Source organism: Sceloporus undulatus, chromosome 6 (assembly GCF_019175285.1).
Source record: "Sceloporus undulatus isolate JIND9_A2432 ecotype Alabama chromosome 6, SceUnd_v1.1, whole genome shotgun sequence".
NCBI lineage: Eukaryota > Metazoa > Chordata > Lepidosauria > Squamata > Phrynosomatidae > Sceloporus > Sceloporus undulatus.
The window spans coordinates 87,336,982-87,355,154 of NC_056527.1; the positions used below are offsets into that span (position 1 = coordinate 87,336,982).

At 41.5% G+C, this 18,173-nt stretch overlaps 1 protein-coding gene across 5 annotated transcripts in view; it reads left to right on the top strand.

Annotated features, from left to right (window-relative positions):
• Positions 1-18,173, top strand: part of GRB7 (growth factor receptor bound protein 7) — a 95,980-nt gene that overhangs the window by 24,938 nt on the left and 52,869 nt on the right. The window contains exon 1 of one of the 5 annotated variants that reach the window (XM_042477232.1): positions 4,303-4,934. The exons of the other annotated variants lie outside the window; for them this stretch is intronic. The gene's annotated coding sequence lies outside the window, so the exon portion shown is untranslated. Of the gene's footprint in view, positions 1-4,302; positions 4,935-18,173 lie in introns of those variants that run through there. 5 annotated transcript variants of the gene reach the window in all.

Sequence of the window (18,173 nt, forward strand, 5' to 3'; positions counted from 1 at the left end):
AAGTGATGTGTGTGTATGGTTGCTGAGATTTGAAGGGTTGAGGAAAATTTTTTCCTTGAAAAAGTCTTAGAGTTATTGTGTTAAAGTGCCATTGCACTGATGCATTATAGCACTGTGATATTAAGGTTTTGTTGCTGTTGCTGTTGTTGTTCTAAGGATTAGAAGGAAAGGAAACTCTGATACGTCTTGGAATTAAAAAGAATCACACCAAAGGGCAGGAATAAAATGTTGCAGCTGGTACATGGAGTTTCCAGAAAATAGCCTGGGACAATAGAAACATCCTTTGGACATCTTTTTTTAAAAACTGAGAGCTATACCAAGAAATACCACAGCCTCCTTAAACTTTAGCCCCATCTGTGGACTCTGATACCTGAAACTTAAAAGATGCTTATATGTGAGAGTGCCAGTGTGACATACTAGTTTGAGTGTTAGACTGAGACTCTGGAGATCAGGGTTTGATTCCCTGCTTGGCCGTGAAACCCACTGGGTGATTTAGGGCAAGTCATATGTTCTCAGCCTCAGGGGAAGGCAATAGGAAACCTCCTCTGAACAAAGCTTGCCAAGAAAACCCCATGATAGGTTCTCCTTAGGGTCGCCGTAAAGTCAGAAAAGACTTGGAAGGCACACAACAACAATAAGTGAAGTAAAGGTTACAATCTGCAACCATTATTAGCAGCACAGAACCAGCAGGCAGTAGCTGTGGTTGGTGTTAATCTGAAATAGGGGTGCATGATCTTGCCTGGAAGATCTAGTATCTGCTAAAACAAGGCTGCAGTTTAGAAATGGGATCAGAGAAAGCAGAACAAATGGCAGGAGCTGGAGTTCTTTGTTTACCCCATTGGGCATCAGAGCATGTGACAGAATTTATATATAGAGTATGATACAATTTCAGTTCGGTTCCAGGTTTGTCTGTTGGCATAGCAAAGGTGTCATGCTTGGCTTTGTCTGCAATTTGTCCCGTGATAATTGGGAAGTCTGTTTCTTTGGGTCTAGCATGCTTCTGTTTTGTTTAGAGGACATCCAGCAATATAGGCAGGGATATAGATGCGGGTCAAATGAGGGCATTGCCCAACCTTATGAAATTTTCCTTCCCCAAATTTCTAGCATTGTGGAAACTTAGAACCTCTGTTGAGCATTTCAAAATAGTATTTAGGCATTGAAAAGAAAGGAACAGGCAACTATAAGAATTCTAGATGTGAACAATTTTCAGTGGTTCACTCTCTGCAGTGCTACAAATTTGGGGGCTGAAGATAAATTTAGTGGAGGGGGCAGAATTCTTATTAGGTAGAAGCAATGCTCTCATTTTGCCCCTTCCCTTTAGGAGTATAGGAGGTTCATTTGAGCAAGAGAGCTTCTTGCTTCCTAGAATCATTCACCAGAAAGCAATCTCATTTCCCATTCTCCCCCAGAAATCCTCTGATTCTAAGATTTGGCCATAATTGTAGTATGGTGGTGCTGAATTGATTGTTTTCTTCCTGGGAATGGAGTTAAATTTCAGAATGAGGAAATAAAATGGGAGTGAGTAAGATATCTTCGACAGCGTTCATCCCTTGGCTGTTGTCCATTCTAAACTTTTTAAACTGAACTTTCTTTTCAAACTATCTTTCTAACCATGATATCATTTTATTTCTGGTAGAGAGAATGAATGAAAGAAGAGAGAGCTTATATACACAAGAGAAAAAAATCCAAACCCAACCACCACAAATCTGGCCTGATAAGGCCACACAATGTGCTGGCTTATCCCCAAATCTGGTGCGATAAAGCCACAGAGCACCAAACCTTTAGTCATACCACTTTAATCTGGGTTTTAAAAACTCAGTTTTCTCGAGATTTTGCCGGAAACTCCAGTGTTTCCTGTACTGTGGACAATGGATCAGGTGCTGCCATTTACCTCAATGTCTGGGACCAGTTCTCAGCCTAGAATGTTTACAGACATGTGTTTCCCTCCGTGGCACTGCTGCCACTGGCACACATTTGCTTGCTGTGAAGTCAGAAACAAGGCACCCAAATCACAGTGGCGCCAAGAAGGGGAAAACCTTTCTGTAACCATTTCAGGCTCGGAACTGGCCTGGACATTGAGGTGAATGGCATCACCTGCTAGACAGCAATCTGTCTCTGCCAGGGAGCTGATGGAGGAAAGGCAATGGCGTCAGACCAAAGAAACATCCATATGCAGGGACACTTGTAGACATCTCCCCAATGTCCCTGTGGAGAAACAGGTGGAAGGTCCATGACAGAACAGCTTAGGTAGTCCATTTGGACCTTTGCCCTTGGTGTAGAGTTGCCCAGAGCTAGAGGCTATTTTGACACACTTGGGAAAGGGACCAGTAATCCCTCAAAGTAGAACACAGTTAGAAGACCTCTTCAAGCCTTTTAAATTCAATGCAGTAGCAAATGTCTCAAAGCTCTTTCCCCATTCCTAAAGACATCACCTCTAAACAGAGCAGAGAAGCAAACAGCAAGTAGTGAAAAATTTGTTCACTCTCAGTCCACCATTTCTTCTCCTACTCCAAGCAGCTTATTTATCACCGTCCATTTTAAAAGTTTCTTACCACATTGTTATATCTAAGTGCATCATGTTTTTGTCTCTTAAGATGGAAGGAACCACATGCTCCTTTCACAACCATGCATTCCTTAACAGGTGTGCATGTGTTTGTTTAAGGTTATTCTAGGCTGCTTTTCAGAGCCAAAACAAAGCAAGATGCATAACAGTAGATCAGTCAAGCCAAATTTACAGTCATAGGTTTTGGAAAGTTGTTTTAAACCAAACCAAAACCCACACGGTTACAGCCTTTGGATAAGGCAGCATTGAAGAAATAGAATGTTAGGGTCTGTTTGATTATTTTAATTGCTCCAGCACTATTCATGTGGAAGGGAGTTTCATAGCTGAGTGAAAAGCTCCTGTCTATTTTGTCTGATGGTCCAACCAGCCGGTGTATAGGTAGGTGCACCAATAGATATCTTAATGTATAAACATTAAGGTCCATACATTATGTACAAATTGTCCTTTACACAGTGTTATCTCAAACAGTTTAGGACTTTAAAAGTTCATGCTGGCACTTTTAATCAGAGCCATAAATGTTCTGGCACACTGACACTCCAGGATTTGTGTTAAATGTTTGGATTTTCCAGCCTCCAACAGCATCTGAATGACCAATTTATGTAGCAACTTCAGTTTCCTCTTCAGAGGCATTCCCCCATAAAAGTGCATGACAACAATCCATACAGTTACCACTGTCCAAGGAGCGGTACCCATTCTAGATCGTGTTGCAGCCATGATACTAATCTTGCTTAGCAGAAAGCATTCCTCACCCTTCCTGATGGTGTTTGTCCCTCCCTGAATATTGGCAAGACCAGACATCCTCTCCCAATCTGTGAACCTGGACCTTCAAGAGTCTTTGCTTTGGATTAGTTTTCCATAAAGAACTCACCAAGAGCACAGCAAGAGAGGCATCTCTAAAGGAGAGCCATTTGTTGGAATGAATCAACTGATGAAAGGCTTAGTTTTATCAAATGACCACAGTTTGAAAATATATTTTTCCTGATGGCTGGAGCCCTTGGGGAATTGCTGTCCAACAAAATGTAAATTTTCTAAGCTCTCAAATGAATCCCTCTCCATCCAACTGTTTTCCAGCCAGCAGGACAACTTGTTACCAGAGATGCAAATAACATATAGGGAAATAAACTACTGTAGCATAAAAGAGGTATCATAGGTAGTAGGATGAGGGAAGTGCATTTACAGAAGGAAGACTGAGTGTTCCCATCCTCATTATAAATCCAGTAGTATGCCTTCTGAGAGGCAGTGATGGCCCAAGGTCACATGGTAAATTCCATGACCAAGCAGAAATTTGAACTTGGGCCCCACTTTTCCAAGTGCACCTCATAAAATATTACTCTGTCCTAGTTCTTGAGCTAGTGTGGTGTAGTTGGTTTGAGTGTTGTTGGACTGTGACTCTGGAGACCAGGGTTCAAATCCCAGTTTGGCCATGTTAACCCACTGGATAGGCTTGGACAAGTCACACTTTCTCAGCTTCAGAGGATGGCAATGGCAAACCCCGTCTGACAGGGACATAGCCAAGGGGGGGGGGTTCTTGGGGTCCGGATGCCCCCCCCTTAGAAAAATGAATGGTGTGTGCTGCTGCGCCGCCGCACCCAAGCCCCATTATAATGGCGACACTTAGTCTGGACCCCCCCTTCCTAAAATCCTAGCTACGACCCTGCATCTGAAGAAACTTGCCAAGAAAACCACATGGCCTTAGGGTCACCATAATTCAGAAACAATTTGAAGGCACACAACTACATAAATCCTTGTTCTTTCAGATTAGTTGTAACTGTAAAAAAAAAACAGCTTGAAGATTTAAACATTAAATGAAAAAAATATAACAACGTGATAATTTTGCATAATTAAAATGCGAATTAGAATAATTTTCTGAATTAGGGGGAAATGCATTAGATTTGAGGAAGTGAAATATGCAACCCTAACCCTCCCCTCCATAGCATTATGGGGCAATCATCAATTTGCAGTGCTTCCCCTTAAGGCCTAATTCCGTCCATAATCCCAGATGGATGAATAAAACCACTTTCCTTCAGCTGTCAAGGAAATGCACAGGCTGCAGAGACATTGTCACCTACATTTTGAAGAAAACCTTGCTGCCAAGATCCAGCCTGTGGGTTGCCAGTTGGACACTGCCCAGTTTCAGAAGGACATGAGTTCAAGGTTTGGGAGAGGGACAAAGTGTTCAGTTAATAAAAACCCAGGTGGAACTCAACTCCTGCTGTCAAGTTTAATTAGTTAAAACAGAATGTGGAGCAGACTGAACTGGAATCACCAAGGGCAGCCTGACAAAGGAATCCCTTCTTTCTGAAGACTCCCTGGGAGTTGGGTCTCTGGTGTGGCCTTGTGAACCGCCTGCCATTTCTGCTGCTGTGGCGAGGTAGGGTTAAACTTTAAAAATATTAACTGCAGCATTAACTTGGAGGTCTGTCTGGATGTCTCTCTAGAGGTAAAAAATAAAGAAAAAGATTTGCAAGCCTGTAAAAAAGTCTTTAGGACCAACCCCATGGCACTGTGTTTGGTGGGCTTTGCAAATTGTTATGCTGCTGGCAACATGTGAATGTCAAAACGATGGCTTTTGTTGCAGAAAGTCCCAGGTTCAAGAGCTGCTTTGCCAGCCAGAGTAAATCAAGGGGGAGCAAAGCATGATTGCCAGAGGACCCTTTTTGCCCCTTTTCTGGTTCCCAAAGGGATGAATTTTCTCTGCTGGAAACTTCTGTAAGAGGCAATTAATCTTTTCAGTGGATTACAGGATCTTTTTGTACTGTTTAAAGTCAAATAATACCATACTCTCCAATTATCCTGATTTGGCAGGGATTAGTATATATACTCATGTACAAGTCTAGAAATTTTAGTCAAAAAATTGTCTCAAAAAACCTAGGTCGACTTATCCACGTACTTTAACACTTATAAGAAAGGAAACCATGCCCTGGTGAAAGGTGAGAGCTTAATCTCTTCTCAGAGCACCTGAAAGAAGCATCAGCTCCCTCTACTATCTCATCCATCCAGCCTTTAGGGGAGCACAAACATACACATGTCAATTTGGTAAAAGATCTTTAGCATCGTTTTCCTTTTCTTCATCCTTTACATCCTTTGTTATATGTTGCTAAATTTTACCCTCGACTTATCCATGGGACATAGCAAATTCCATAATTTTGGCCCCAAACCTGCCCTGAGGCTTATACATGCAGTCGATTTATAGTCAAGTATATATGGAATCATCTGTCTCACTTTTCCAACTGCTTTTAAAATGTTCCAGTTTCTCTTTCCTTCCCCCCATTCCCTCCTTCATTCTTGACATACTTCATTTGCTTCAAACTGAGTTGAAATTGACATCATGTAGTGAGCATGGGTCCCACTATGCTTGCTCTCCCAACTTTTTCCTCCTTTCAAAAATACAGCTTTCACTCTGGCACCACATATGAGAATTCCAAGTGGCTTTTCTTTATCTCCAATCCTAAGCAATTAGCAAAGCCCTGGAAACTTGGCATGAGGCGAACCCCCAGAGAGGCAGCTGACCTGAGATGCAACGTGTACTGGAAAGGAAAACATGCCACATGCACGCACACAGACAGGAGAGAGATCACAAATAATAAATGAATGATTAATCTTCAGAATCAGTGGTCAAATTCATTCGTCATTCTAATGTTTTAAAGAGCGGCTTTTGCAGACCTCTCAACACACCCTCCTCACTAGCTAGGTTTATAAAAGAGTAATAGGTAAGTATTTAGGCTGGCATTCTGTTAGTGACATATGCATGCACTGCAAATTTTTCACCAGAGTGCACTGTACATATTCTGCTGGCAGTGATTGATGCAAAGTTGCGCACACAGCAACATTGAACATTGCAGTTACGCAGTACTTATCATACGTGATGCAATGGCACCCAGTCATTGATATGTGTTGTGCAATGTGGCTATTCTGCAGGGAGGTTGTGAAGCGCTATTGTAGTATATCTCCACTTGCAGATATCTATGCTGTGCTCAAGGGATGTTGGATTGCAGCCATAGTTTGTTTGATTTAGAGCTGTAAGTCCACAAAAGTCTGAAGCCAATTTTTTCTCTTTTTACTAGTCTGTGTGGGCCTACATTAGTACATTTGTAGAATAAAGAAAAAAGAGCCATCTTTGTGAAGCTTCCCTTCCTGCTTGCCTTATGACAATTCTTGATTTGCTGTCAACTACACATATTACTATTTCAAAGCCCAATCTGACCACGAAGGGAAATGAGGCAAGAGTGAGGTAGGCCAGGAATGTCTTCCAACTGTAGTGTCTCTTTTGTCCAGAAATTTAGCTGGGAAACCATTTCTACCACTTATACTGCCTTTCCCTTAGTCTGCTTGCGGCAGCAATCATGGCTGTCCTCTTCCATCTTATGCTCACAACAACCCTTGCAAGTAGGTCAGGCTGAGGGAGATAACTGTGCGTGTGAATCTTGGATCACCCGTGTACTTGTTGTTATTATTGTCGTGTGTCTTCAATTCGTTTCTGATTTATGGTGACCCTAAGGTGACCCTATCTTTGGGTTTTCTTGTGAAGATTTGTTCAGAGGAGGTTTGCCATTGCTTTTCCCAGAGGCTGAGAGAGTGTGACTTACCCAAGGTCACCCAGTGGGGTTCATGGTCAGGATGGTAATCAAACCCTGGTCTCCAGAGTAGTAGTCCAGCACTCAAACCACTACACCATGCTGGCTCCTCTCAAGTGCTAGTCCAATATTATAACCACTTCATCACATTTTTTGTTGTGTTGTTGTTGCATGCCTGCTATTATACCAATTAACAGGTTAAAAGAAGATAAATTTCCTTTCCATCTTTCAGAGCACCATCATCAACAATATCTGTGAGGGAAGAGAAAATTGTCAGTTTGTCCAGAAGAAAAATCTTACATGAAATGTTTTGTTGTTGTGTGCCTCCAAGTCATTTCTGACTTACGGCAACCCTCAGACAAACTGAACATGGGGTTTTGTTGGCAAAATTTGTCCAGAGACGGTTTACCCATGCCTTTTTTCCGAGGTCAAGAAGACTGGACTTGCCCAAGATCACTCAGTAGATTTCCATGGTAGGGATTTGAACCCTGGCCTCCAGAGTTGTAGTCCAGTGCTCAGAACACTATGCCATGCTGAGTCCTCACCACTATGTTCCGTCTGTCTGTCTATCTATCTATCTATCTATCTATCTATCTATCTATCTATCTATCTATCTATCTGTTAATCAGTTCATTTATTTGATCTTCTGCCTTTATGAAGGGAAAATGGCACTTATGGTGGCTAGCAAGTAGTAAATTCAAATAAAAACAAAGACAATTAATAAAAACAAATTTTAAAAACACATCAGTCAATCAATATGATCATTCCTAGTTATGTTGCCCCTGACAAGATTTCATAGGATTTTGGAAATGTTCTTATTTGGAGTACAACTCCCAGAATCCCCCAACTAGCATGGCTTGTGACTATGCTGACTCAGATATTCTGGGAACTATAGTACCCCCCTTCCTCTAAAAGTATAAACTATTTCTGTGCGGATAATAACTGTTTGAGTTTCCACTTGTGATAGTTTCCTGGTAGGGCAGAAGGAGATGTGCAATCCAACCCTGAGCGTATTTATCTGGAAGTGAATCCCAATGATTTCAGTGAGATTTCCCCTCCCTAAACAGCAATATCTAGAATTCCAACCTTATATCCCCATCCATATTTTTGAGGAGGGATGAAATTTTATAGTGCTGTTAATTAAATTTAAAAGTCGAATTGATAACTTATATTGGCTTGATATCAATTCTGTTGTCATAGCGTCTTCCAAAGAAGCCTGGGAATTATACTCTGGTGCATTTGCATAATGTTTTCTGGCAGAGAAATGTCTCATCTGCCTCACAGAACTATGGTTCCCTGGAGAAACTGAATATTAAATCAGTTTACATCTGTCATGTAGATAACATCCCTTTCCCCCATTTCTGTCACTGATCGGCATACTTACCCTATCTAGAATATTGTGACCTGAATCTCAACAATCAACTGCTGCCTTAAAGATTAATGCATTTAATAAGGTTCTTTACCCCCTCTAGATATTTTGGACTGCATGTCCCATCAGACCTGGCAGATGTTGCAAATAGTAGTGCATGATAATGGAAGTTGGAGTCTGAAATTTAAGAAGGGCACCAAGACTGACCTAAGTTTCATCAGCTGACTGTTTATACCATAATATGTTTGTTAGACTTTGAGGCACCACAAGACTCTTTGTTGTAGCTGATGCGATAGCCTAACATCACTACTACCACTCTGGAAATTTTTAAAAGAACGTTAAATAAGTATTATTTACATGACAAGGCTAATGTTTACCTAGCTCCATCTGCTGCCTTTCAGGCAAGAGCAGGAAGTTTCAGAAGTTGTGTTAATTTGATTACAGATCATTAGGCTTGTGCTGATACCATCCATGTTACAGAAGTCTCTCTGGAAATGGAGGCTGCCTTGAGAAATGTGTGATACCTTGGAGAATGTAATTGCTGGAGGTGGGGCATCACTGTTCCCTTACTATCTCCATATCACTTGTTTCCGACTTATGGCGACCCTATCATGGGTTTTTCTTGGCATGATTTGTTCAGAGGAGGTTTGCCGTTACCTTCGTCTGAGGCTGAGAGCTTTGACTTGCCCAAGTCACCCAGTGGGTTTCATGGCTGAGCTGGGAATTGAACCCTGGTCTCCAGAGTTCTAGGCCAACATTCAAACCACTACACCATGCGGGCTCCATATCACATCCTCACGAAAAAGAGACCCCTTTAAGAAATCGGACCTCACTTATAGCAGCTTGGATGTTTTGGGCTAAGTCACATCATGTATGCATGTTGCTTGATCTTTTATGAATAGATGTCTAAATACTTAATGCAGGGGTGGGCAAAGTTTGGGCCATAGGCCACATGTACCCCAGGGCTGTTTTGGGGGGTTCAGGGGGTCAAGGGCTTTTTCTCTTTTGCTCCAGAATACCCCAGAATGATCCCTAGGATGTGTGAAGTGTATTTCCACCATGTTTGGAGCCCCACCTCATCCTCCAAGGGTCAAAACAAAAATGTGCAAAAAATGTTTTGGCTCAAAATGTCCCAGAATGCCCAAAAATATGCTTCCATGCAAAGTGACCGGACATCCTCTTTTTTCAAGACATGTCCTGCATTTCAACCTTCTCCCCAGAAAGAATTTCAAAAACTCAATTTGGAGCATGCATGTCTAAGAAGCACGCATTTATTATTAGTGTTTTTAGCTTTTATTTGGTAATGTCCTACATTTTGTGGTGCCTTATCCTCCTTTGCAGTTAGAACATCTGGTCACTCTGCTTCCTAGAGGTATCCTGGAGGACAGCTAGCCTAGTCTTCCACAGTTGCCTACACCTGACTTAATGTCACCTGTGACCTGCCTCAAAGGAGTTTGAATCTTGTGACTGAGTTGACACTGGGTGATGTTGTGGGAGATTCTCACAGTGAGATTTTATCTGCATTCAGCAATGTCAGGTTTCCTTTGACAACAAGTGCTGGCCATCCAGGTATGATCTAGACCTTAGAGCCTTGTTAGGCCATGCCCTCCTGCTGTCCCAGTTTAATGGGGACAGTCCCAGTTAATCCTCTGCTGTCCCACTTGCTCAGCTGCTTTTAAAATGTCCCAGTTTCTCTCTCCTTCATCCACTTTACTTCCTTTCCCATAGCTTACTTTAATTGTTTCAAACTGCAAAAATAGTTTTTGCTCAGTTAACGCAGCAGGCGAGAGAGGATGACAGTACAGTTTTTTAACAAGCTCATTTGTGGGTTCAGGTGTTCCCAAACTCAATACATAAATTCAAGGGCTTCTCTGATTCAAACAGTATTTGTGCATGTTTTTCCCTGTTAACAACTTTTCCCATTTAGTTACCTGGCCACACACCTTTGATCACACTCTGTTGTTGTTCAACCACACATATCCTGATTGTCATCTGTGAAATGTTGGAGAGCATGTGACATAAATTCATCAGAAAAAGGCTATCAATGGCTACTCTTCAGGATGGTAGAATATTGAGGTGATGTGGCACTCATGTCTTCTTCATGGGCTTTCCAAAAGCATCAGCTTGGGCATTTGAGGCTCCAGATTGTTGGATTAGAAGTTGCTTTGGTCTGATCCAACAGGGCTCCTCTTGCATTTGTAAAGTAGCAGCACTCATGTATGGAAACAAGTGTGCTGTTTGGCAACCTCCACATGTAGTACAGTATTGCAGAGTTAACTTGTTGTATGGTCAGACAGCTTGGAAAGTGACTTTTTAAAAGTAGTATTTAGAAAATTGACATAACTTTAAATTATATTTTAAAATGATATTTTAATGATATTTCTGTCAACCTCAGTATATATGTATACTTACAAAGGTGGATTCTCTTTTATTATAGAGGTGGTCTCTTTCCTTTTCCATTGTGAATAGTTCTAATTTTTAAAATTTTATTTTTCGACTGAACACCGTCTTTTGACAGACTGATGGTTGTATAGTTAAAATTGGAACTGAACTGATTTTAAGGTACTTAGTTTGGAATTCTTCGCTCAAGCAGATCCAAGTTTTGAAGGCTGTATAAACAAACCAAGTAGGATGACCATTGTTTACATGTATGTGGTCATTATGGATATTTAAGTACAGCTTGGTTGCTGGTGGCTTCAAGATCAGGGAGCTGGTGGATTTGCCTTTGACTTTAGTGAAAATTTTAGATGAATTATCAAAGTGCTGTGCTACATCCCTCAAACAAGTTCAGTATCTTGTATATCTCCTTGGAAGTTCATAGATTTTCCACCTCACTATCATGAGGTGGTTATAGCTGTACAGTATTTGGTTATAGCTGTACTTCAACTTTATCCAACCTGGCACTGTGTAAATGTTTAAGAGTACAATGCCTGTCAACCCAACCAACTCAGCCATTGGCTGTGTAGGATGGATGTTGTAACTCAACACATCTAGACAGTGCAAGGCTGGAGGAGACCAGTATATGTAGGGCTTTATGGAGTAATCTAAGGAAATTCAAATAAAAGTATTTATTTATTTATTTATTTATTTATTTATTATATTTATATTGCACTTTTCCATCTAAGAATTACACTTAGTGGCTGACTGCTGTAAAGTTAAAATAAAAACAAATATAATTAAAATATAGGTTAAATACAGTTAAAAGCACTTCAGTTTAAGAAGGAATTTAAATGCCAATAGAAATGGGCCAGTTAAAAGAGAACAGAAGGGGGAATTTAACTGGGAGTTGCAGAGCATGCGATCGGTTGAATTCCCTTCAGATATGCCTCTGAGGTCCAAAACATACTGCTGAAATAATCCAGTTTGTGGCTGCTTTAACTGTCCTGGCTCAGTGCTAGGGAATCCTGGGAACTGTAGTTCATTGTGGCACAAGAGGTCATTGACAGAGATGGTTAAAATCTCACAAAACTACAGTTCTCAAAATCTCCTAGCACTGAGCCAATGTAGTTAAAGCAGTCTCAAACTGGATTATTTCTGCAGTGTGTTTTGGACCTGAGAGGGCTGGGACAGAAGGCAGGGTCTTCTCTGAAGATCTTAAAACCCTGAGTAGGCTGGTAAGGGAGAGTGGGGTCTTTCAGATGCTTTGGTCACATGGCATATAAGGCATCATAGATAAATCAGAAGCAAATTAGTAGCCAGGGATGCTGTAGTAAGCAGGGGGTCACAGGCCCTCTGTAACCAGCACAAGCCAACAGTCAGGTTGCAGCATTCTGAACCAGCTGAAGTTTCCAAACATTTTTAAATGAGATTCTCATGCAGAGCATGTTCTGATAGTTCAGGTGGGCTGTTGTTCCTCACCATAAAGAATTTGTAGTCCAAATGCTGGCAGAGGAAAAATGGATAAGAGACAAAGCATGAAGTAAGAGTATGTGGATATGTGATCACATCAGATGTACATTAGGGAAGATATAAAGCCAGGAAACTCCAAACTACCAAGAACCAATCAGGAAAATTAAGGCTGTGGCAATCATTTTCCTTTCTCTTCTTACATCCAACCTTCTGCAGGGGTGGTAATCCTTCAGCCTTCTAGATGTTGTTGGACTGCAAATTCCATCATCCCTAGATAGCTCAGACAATGGGGAGAAATGCTGGGAGTGGCAGTTCACCAGCATTTAGAAGGACACATAATTCCCACCCCCATCCTAAATGGGCAATTGTGCTGCATTTGCAGCTTCCATCTAATCACGGGACTTTGACTCTCAATTACTGTCTCAGTCTTTGCTCTCTGTGGATTGTACTGCAAACTCCTAGTGCTTCCGCTATTGAGGAGGATGGGACGGGCTCAGAGCCAGCGTCTGGGGCCTTAAGTGTGCATGACAAGTCAGTAATTGAGACTGACACTTGCGCTGCCACACAACCTGACTTTGAGGGTGCTCCATTGCTACCATCTTAATCCCAAGCAGCCATGGAAAAATCATCTCCCTGGGAATCCCAGTAAAGAGCACTGAAGAATCGGTTCTTCTTATTAGCTCACTCAGATGCCATTAGCAACTGTCCTATCAGTGCAGATAGTAGCTCTTCTCCGCTTTTCGTGGGAACTTTAAAGGAAGCGTCCAAGGTGCTGAACCTGTTTGGGATAGTAGATTCACTGTCACATTGACATGGAAGCGACCAGCGATCCTGAAGCTACTCTTCACTTTTCCTTAGAAGTCACTAGTAGGGTTAGTTTTTAGTTGCTTAACATAAAGACAAGCTCCTTGGAGTCCCATTTTGGGAGAAAGTTGGGATGTAACTCAATTCTATCCATCCAGACATCTGAATGTTACAAGCCACCAAATTCTGGAAGCCATCCTCTTGTATCAACCAACCGGAAAGCTGCACACCATCTGTTAGAACTTGTAAAAAGATTACTGCTACCAGAGTCTCTGAGCCGATGTGGATGGTGGCTGAAAGAACAAAAAGTTTCCAAGCTCTATAGTCCTGTTTCTCACAGGCTGAGCTCAAGCTCTCAGCCGCCTTGGGTCCAATTTAGGAGAAAGGCAGCATATGAAATAATAAATAAATAAAGAAGCAAGCAAAGACATAAGAGCCTAAATCCTTCTATTGAATCAATGGATTAGTAAACCAATATCTAGTAAAGTAAACCACTATCTATTCAGTATGCTTGTGCCCAGTCATACCGTACAATAGATTCTGTCATGAAATATACCCAAGCATAACTAATTGCAGAAGTGCCCAAAGCCTAGTTTGAAGTTGATCTGAAGTTTCCAAAAGTGATTTTACCATCCAGAACATTTCTCTTCTGATCCATCCCCTGGCTTCTCTTCTTTTGTCCCTGATTCTGCCGTTCACATATACAAAATCATCACAGCCTTCCCTCATGACCTTTACTACCCCTTCCTAGCCCTTAAACTCAAAGTCCTTGACTTGTCTTGGAAATAGAAATCTTTGAAATAGAAACCAGTTGGCCAAGTGAGTGAATGTAAGCAAGCCTAACCTTGAGGTCTAATGGCTAGAAGAGATTTAGGGTGGAGCAGAAATGTCCTCCCACCAATGGGGTGGAGCTCCAGTAGTGGAAGGGCACATTTATCCCAATGGTCATTGGAATGTACATAGAGAATTGTGTCAGCATAGATGTGACATCAGGAATGTTTCCACTGATAGTACTGTAGGTCCCCTAACTGGGCACTCAACAGGTGGGTTGGAGGCAGCCATCAGTGCTCTAGATCCAAGCCCCTTTCTTTTCCTGAGAAACCCATCTGAATCTGGCCCATTTCTCTAAAATGAAGCTGATATACCTGATTTTTCTTGCCAATGAAACCACTCAGGTGGGAGGGGGAAGTCATTGAAGTGGACGAAAAAGTACATAAGACTCCTCCCATCACCTCTGCTGGCTGACATGAATTGAGACTACTTTCAAAGTAGTGGATGATGTCCCTCTGCTCCCCACTCCAATTTAGGATCGCTCTGATTAGTTGCAATGACATGAACACTTACCTTGAATTCAGTTCAGTTTCTTTACTTTAGGTTTGCATTATTAATTTGTATTTCTTGTTGTGTTGCTATGTGTCTTTGAGTTGACTCCAACTTACAGCAACACTTTTGTGTGTGTGGTTTTTTGAACACAATTTATTCAGAGGAGGTTTGCCATGGCTGTCTTCTTAGAAAGAGAATGTGACTTGTCCAAGGCCACCCAATGAGTTTCCATGGCTGAGCAAGAATCTGAACCCAAGTCTCCCAGGATCCTAATCCAACACTGAAACCATTACACCATGCTGGCTCTCTTTTTGCACCATCCCCAAACATATAATTTCATGGTATATCATTTGCAGGTAATTACTTTGGCATTAGCAGTCCATGGTGCCCAGAATGTTAGTGATTAGGAAGCTGGGATGAGCAACAGGGAGGTATCTGACCCCAGTGTCATCCCTACTATGAACAAGTCTTTCTCTTGATCCCACATTTGTAATCTTGTAATAATAATACCAACCTGTTTTAGACTAGAGCTACTAATTAGATGAGGAAACCTGCTTTACCAAAGTCATGGCTGACTAGTAATAGTAAATGGGGAAAGTTTGCAGAGAGGAACAAGTAAGAAGGAGAAAAGGTGTTTAAACCATCTCCTGCCCAGTGTTTCTCCACTAGTTCCTCATTCTGTGCATCTTCATTCCCGCATACACACATATTTCTGGTTGGGAGGGTAAAATAGGCAAAATAATGATTCTATGATACTATGATTCTATGAGTTGAGAAGGGGTAGGAGTAAGGAAAGACGAGATCAAGGAGGGTCAAGTACGCTCTTCCTTGCACTGATTATTCCTTGCAAACACGTTCCAACTGTCTCCATGTTAATATTTCCATACAAATACAGCATGTTTGAGCTTGGAGGCTAAGCAGGGTCAGATCTGGTTAGTACTTGGATGGAAGACTGCCAATGAATACCAGGTGCTGCGGCCTATATTTCAGAGGAAGGAGTTGGCAAAACCACCTCTGAATATTCCTTGCCTAAGAAAACACTATGAAATTGATGGGGTTGCAATAAGCTGACAGGAGACTTGAAGGCATGCATACGTACACACACACACGTATAGTGTTGAACTGGCAACTCCACCTGTCCTGCAGAGCAGACTGGAGTGCCCTTCCTTGACCTCTTTACTTGATGCTACTACCATTATCCTAAATGGGTTGAAGGAAGAATTCTCAAATCTTTGGGTTAATCACTTGAGAGTGGTGAAGTGGTTTGTAGCACATTCTCACAGTCACTCCATTGTTTGCCTCCATCTGTTTACTAAACCTGTAGCAAAGACATTAGCAGTCTCGCGTTAAGGTGGGACTCTTCCTTTACACAGGTGCATAGCAAGTTGTCTTGTACTGAATCAACAGCTCTCCAGTTTTCGGCAAAGTACTTTTCCTATTTCTACCTAGAGATGGTCTTCCATCCAAGTATTAACTAGACCTGACCCTGCTTAGCTTTCTAATCAGATGAGATCAGGTATGTTCATGGTGGTGTAGGTGGTACTTAAAGCCATGTGATACTCCACGTTTCAAAGGTTTCAAAAGGTTTTTATTGAGGTTCTGGAGAAGGAAATGGGGATGAGAAGAAAGCGGCTATAAAATCTTTTTCTGTAATTTTATGGCATTTTACTGCTGGTGTTGTTAGCCAAGTGGTGAGTAAGCACCGGAGAGGCAGAGTTTTGTATGAAATCATTCAATCAATCAATCAATCAATCAATCCGTTTATTTAATGTATAGCTCACACTAGACATGTTTACAGAGAGAATCATCTACAAGTATTTGGAAGGGACCCAGGCAGCATTTCATGGGAAAACAGCCTCATTTCATTTCCTTAGAATCATGAAGGAGGGAACATTGGCAAGCAAAGATGAATCTTCCAATCTTGTCATGTCCAGCAATAGGGCTGGAATAATATTTGTTATTATTCATTCCCAGGTCGCAAAATGGGTGTCTCTGACAGTTGGGAAACCTTGTTGGGATGGATAATAAACGAGAATCTTGCAAATTTTCCTCCCAGTATTAAAACATCCCAAAGTGATGCAGAGCAATTACTCTGTATAGAAAATAAAGGTAAAAATCTTGGGGGGTTGTACAGAAAATAGGTTTCCTGTGTTTCTTGCAGACTTCTTGCCCAAAACAATGTTTTTAAAACAGAAAATACTGTTTTCTTGCAGGGAAGGCCCCCCCCCACTGCACAAAAAATAACATTTTTTGTTCAAACCCCCCCCCCCCAATAGTTTTTATCCCTCTGCAGTATTTTGGGATATTTGAATACAGAGGGCTTAGTGCAAAGGCATTTTCATTTGCTTTGGCAACAGAGATAAAACTACCCTAATTATTCATCCTCACAAAAGAGGGCAAAATAAGGTTTACATCCCTGTTCAACAGACAGGACAGAGAAATACAGGAAAGCAGAATCTGAAAAGTGATAAGCTGGTGGGAGCGGGGAACGTTTCTTATCTGTGCCGGTTAGACCTACCTTGTGAATTTGGCTTATGCTTAGGACGTGACTTCTCTGTCACTGGGTAAAGAGTGACATAGTTCATCTGTTTTCAGCTGCAGGCGTTCCTAAAGAGACAGGCATTGTCACGTCATCCTGTCATCACATGTGCACACGGGAAGATTGTTTGTTTTACAACGAGTAGTTCCAACATATGAGGGGGTCGTAAACATTGTTTAGAGAATATTTACTAAGCACTTTGCATGATTTAAAAGCCTCAAGCGAATGCTGACTTTTGTTATGATGATGAACCATTCTGCACCACTCCTGGTCAGCAGGAGAAGTGGCATGCTGCATCCCACAAATAATCATATTTTACATTCCAAATCAGATACTCAAATGGATTACTACAGACTGGACCTCTTTGAAAATGTCATCATGTTGCAAAAACTGTGGGAGAGCTGTTATGAGGTCCCGCAGTCGGACAGTCATCGGCTTTGGGTGCTGAGAGAATGCCAACTGTTTCTCGCTTGTCTTTGGGCTTTTGCCAAGAGGCTGGTGTGTAATTTTCCCCCCCCCCCCCCCTTGACTGCACACAGCTTTGTGAAACTCTGTGTGTTGTAGAAACAGAACAAGGAAGTAAACAGATAATCAAAGGAGGCTGGCTCAACAATAAGTCTGTTTAATTCAGCTCTGACACTGAAAAGTATACTTCGAGATAGAAATGAATAAAAGTTCACCAAACTCAATACTCAACTTATTATCTGGATAATTTCCTTTTCTAAAATACTAATAAATGAATTGGTTTATACAAGCCAGAGTGAGAACTAGAGTATGGAAATATTACAGGAGATAACTTGGGCTAAAACTCCCAGAATTAGCTATGCTGAATGGGAGATTCTGGGCGTTGTTGTCCAAAATGCAGCTTTTCTTAACACTCATCAGACCATTACTCCATTTAGGTCAGAATCAACTGTTTTAACTTGTGGCAGCTTTTCAAAGTCTCAGCAATGTCTTTTCCTCAAAGCCCAACTACCTAAAATATTCACTCTGCCCATGGGGAAAAGTTTTTTTTAAAAAACCAACATAATGCAAAGTAACCTTTGGCAGCCAGTGGAAAGGTCTCTTAACTTTCATCTTCACCATCTGGATCCTCTTTAGGACAACACTGCGATTTTAGTGTTCCTCCTGCTTCTCCTGTACTTGACTATT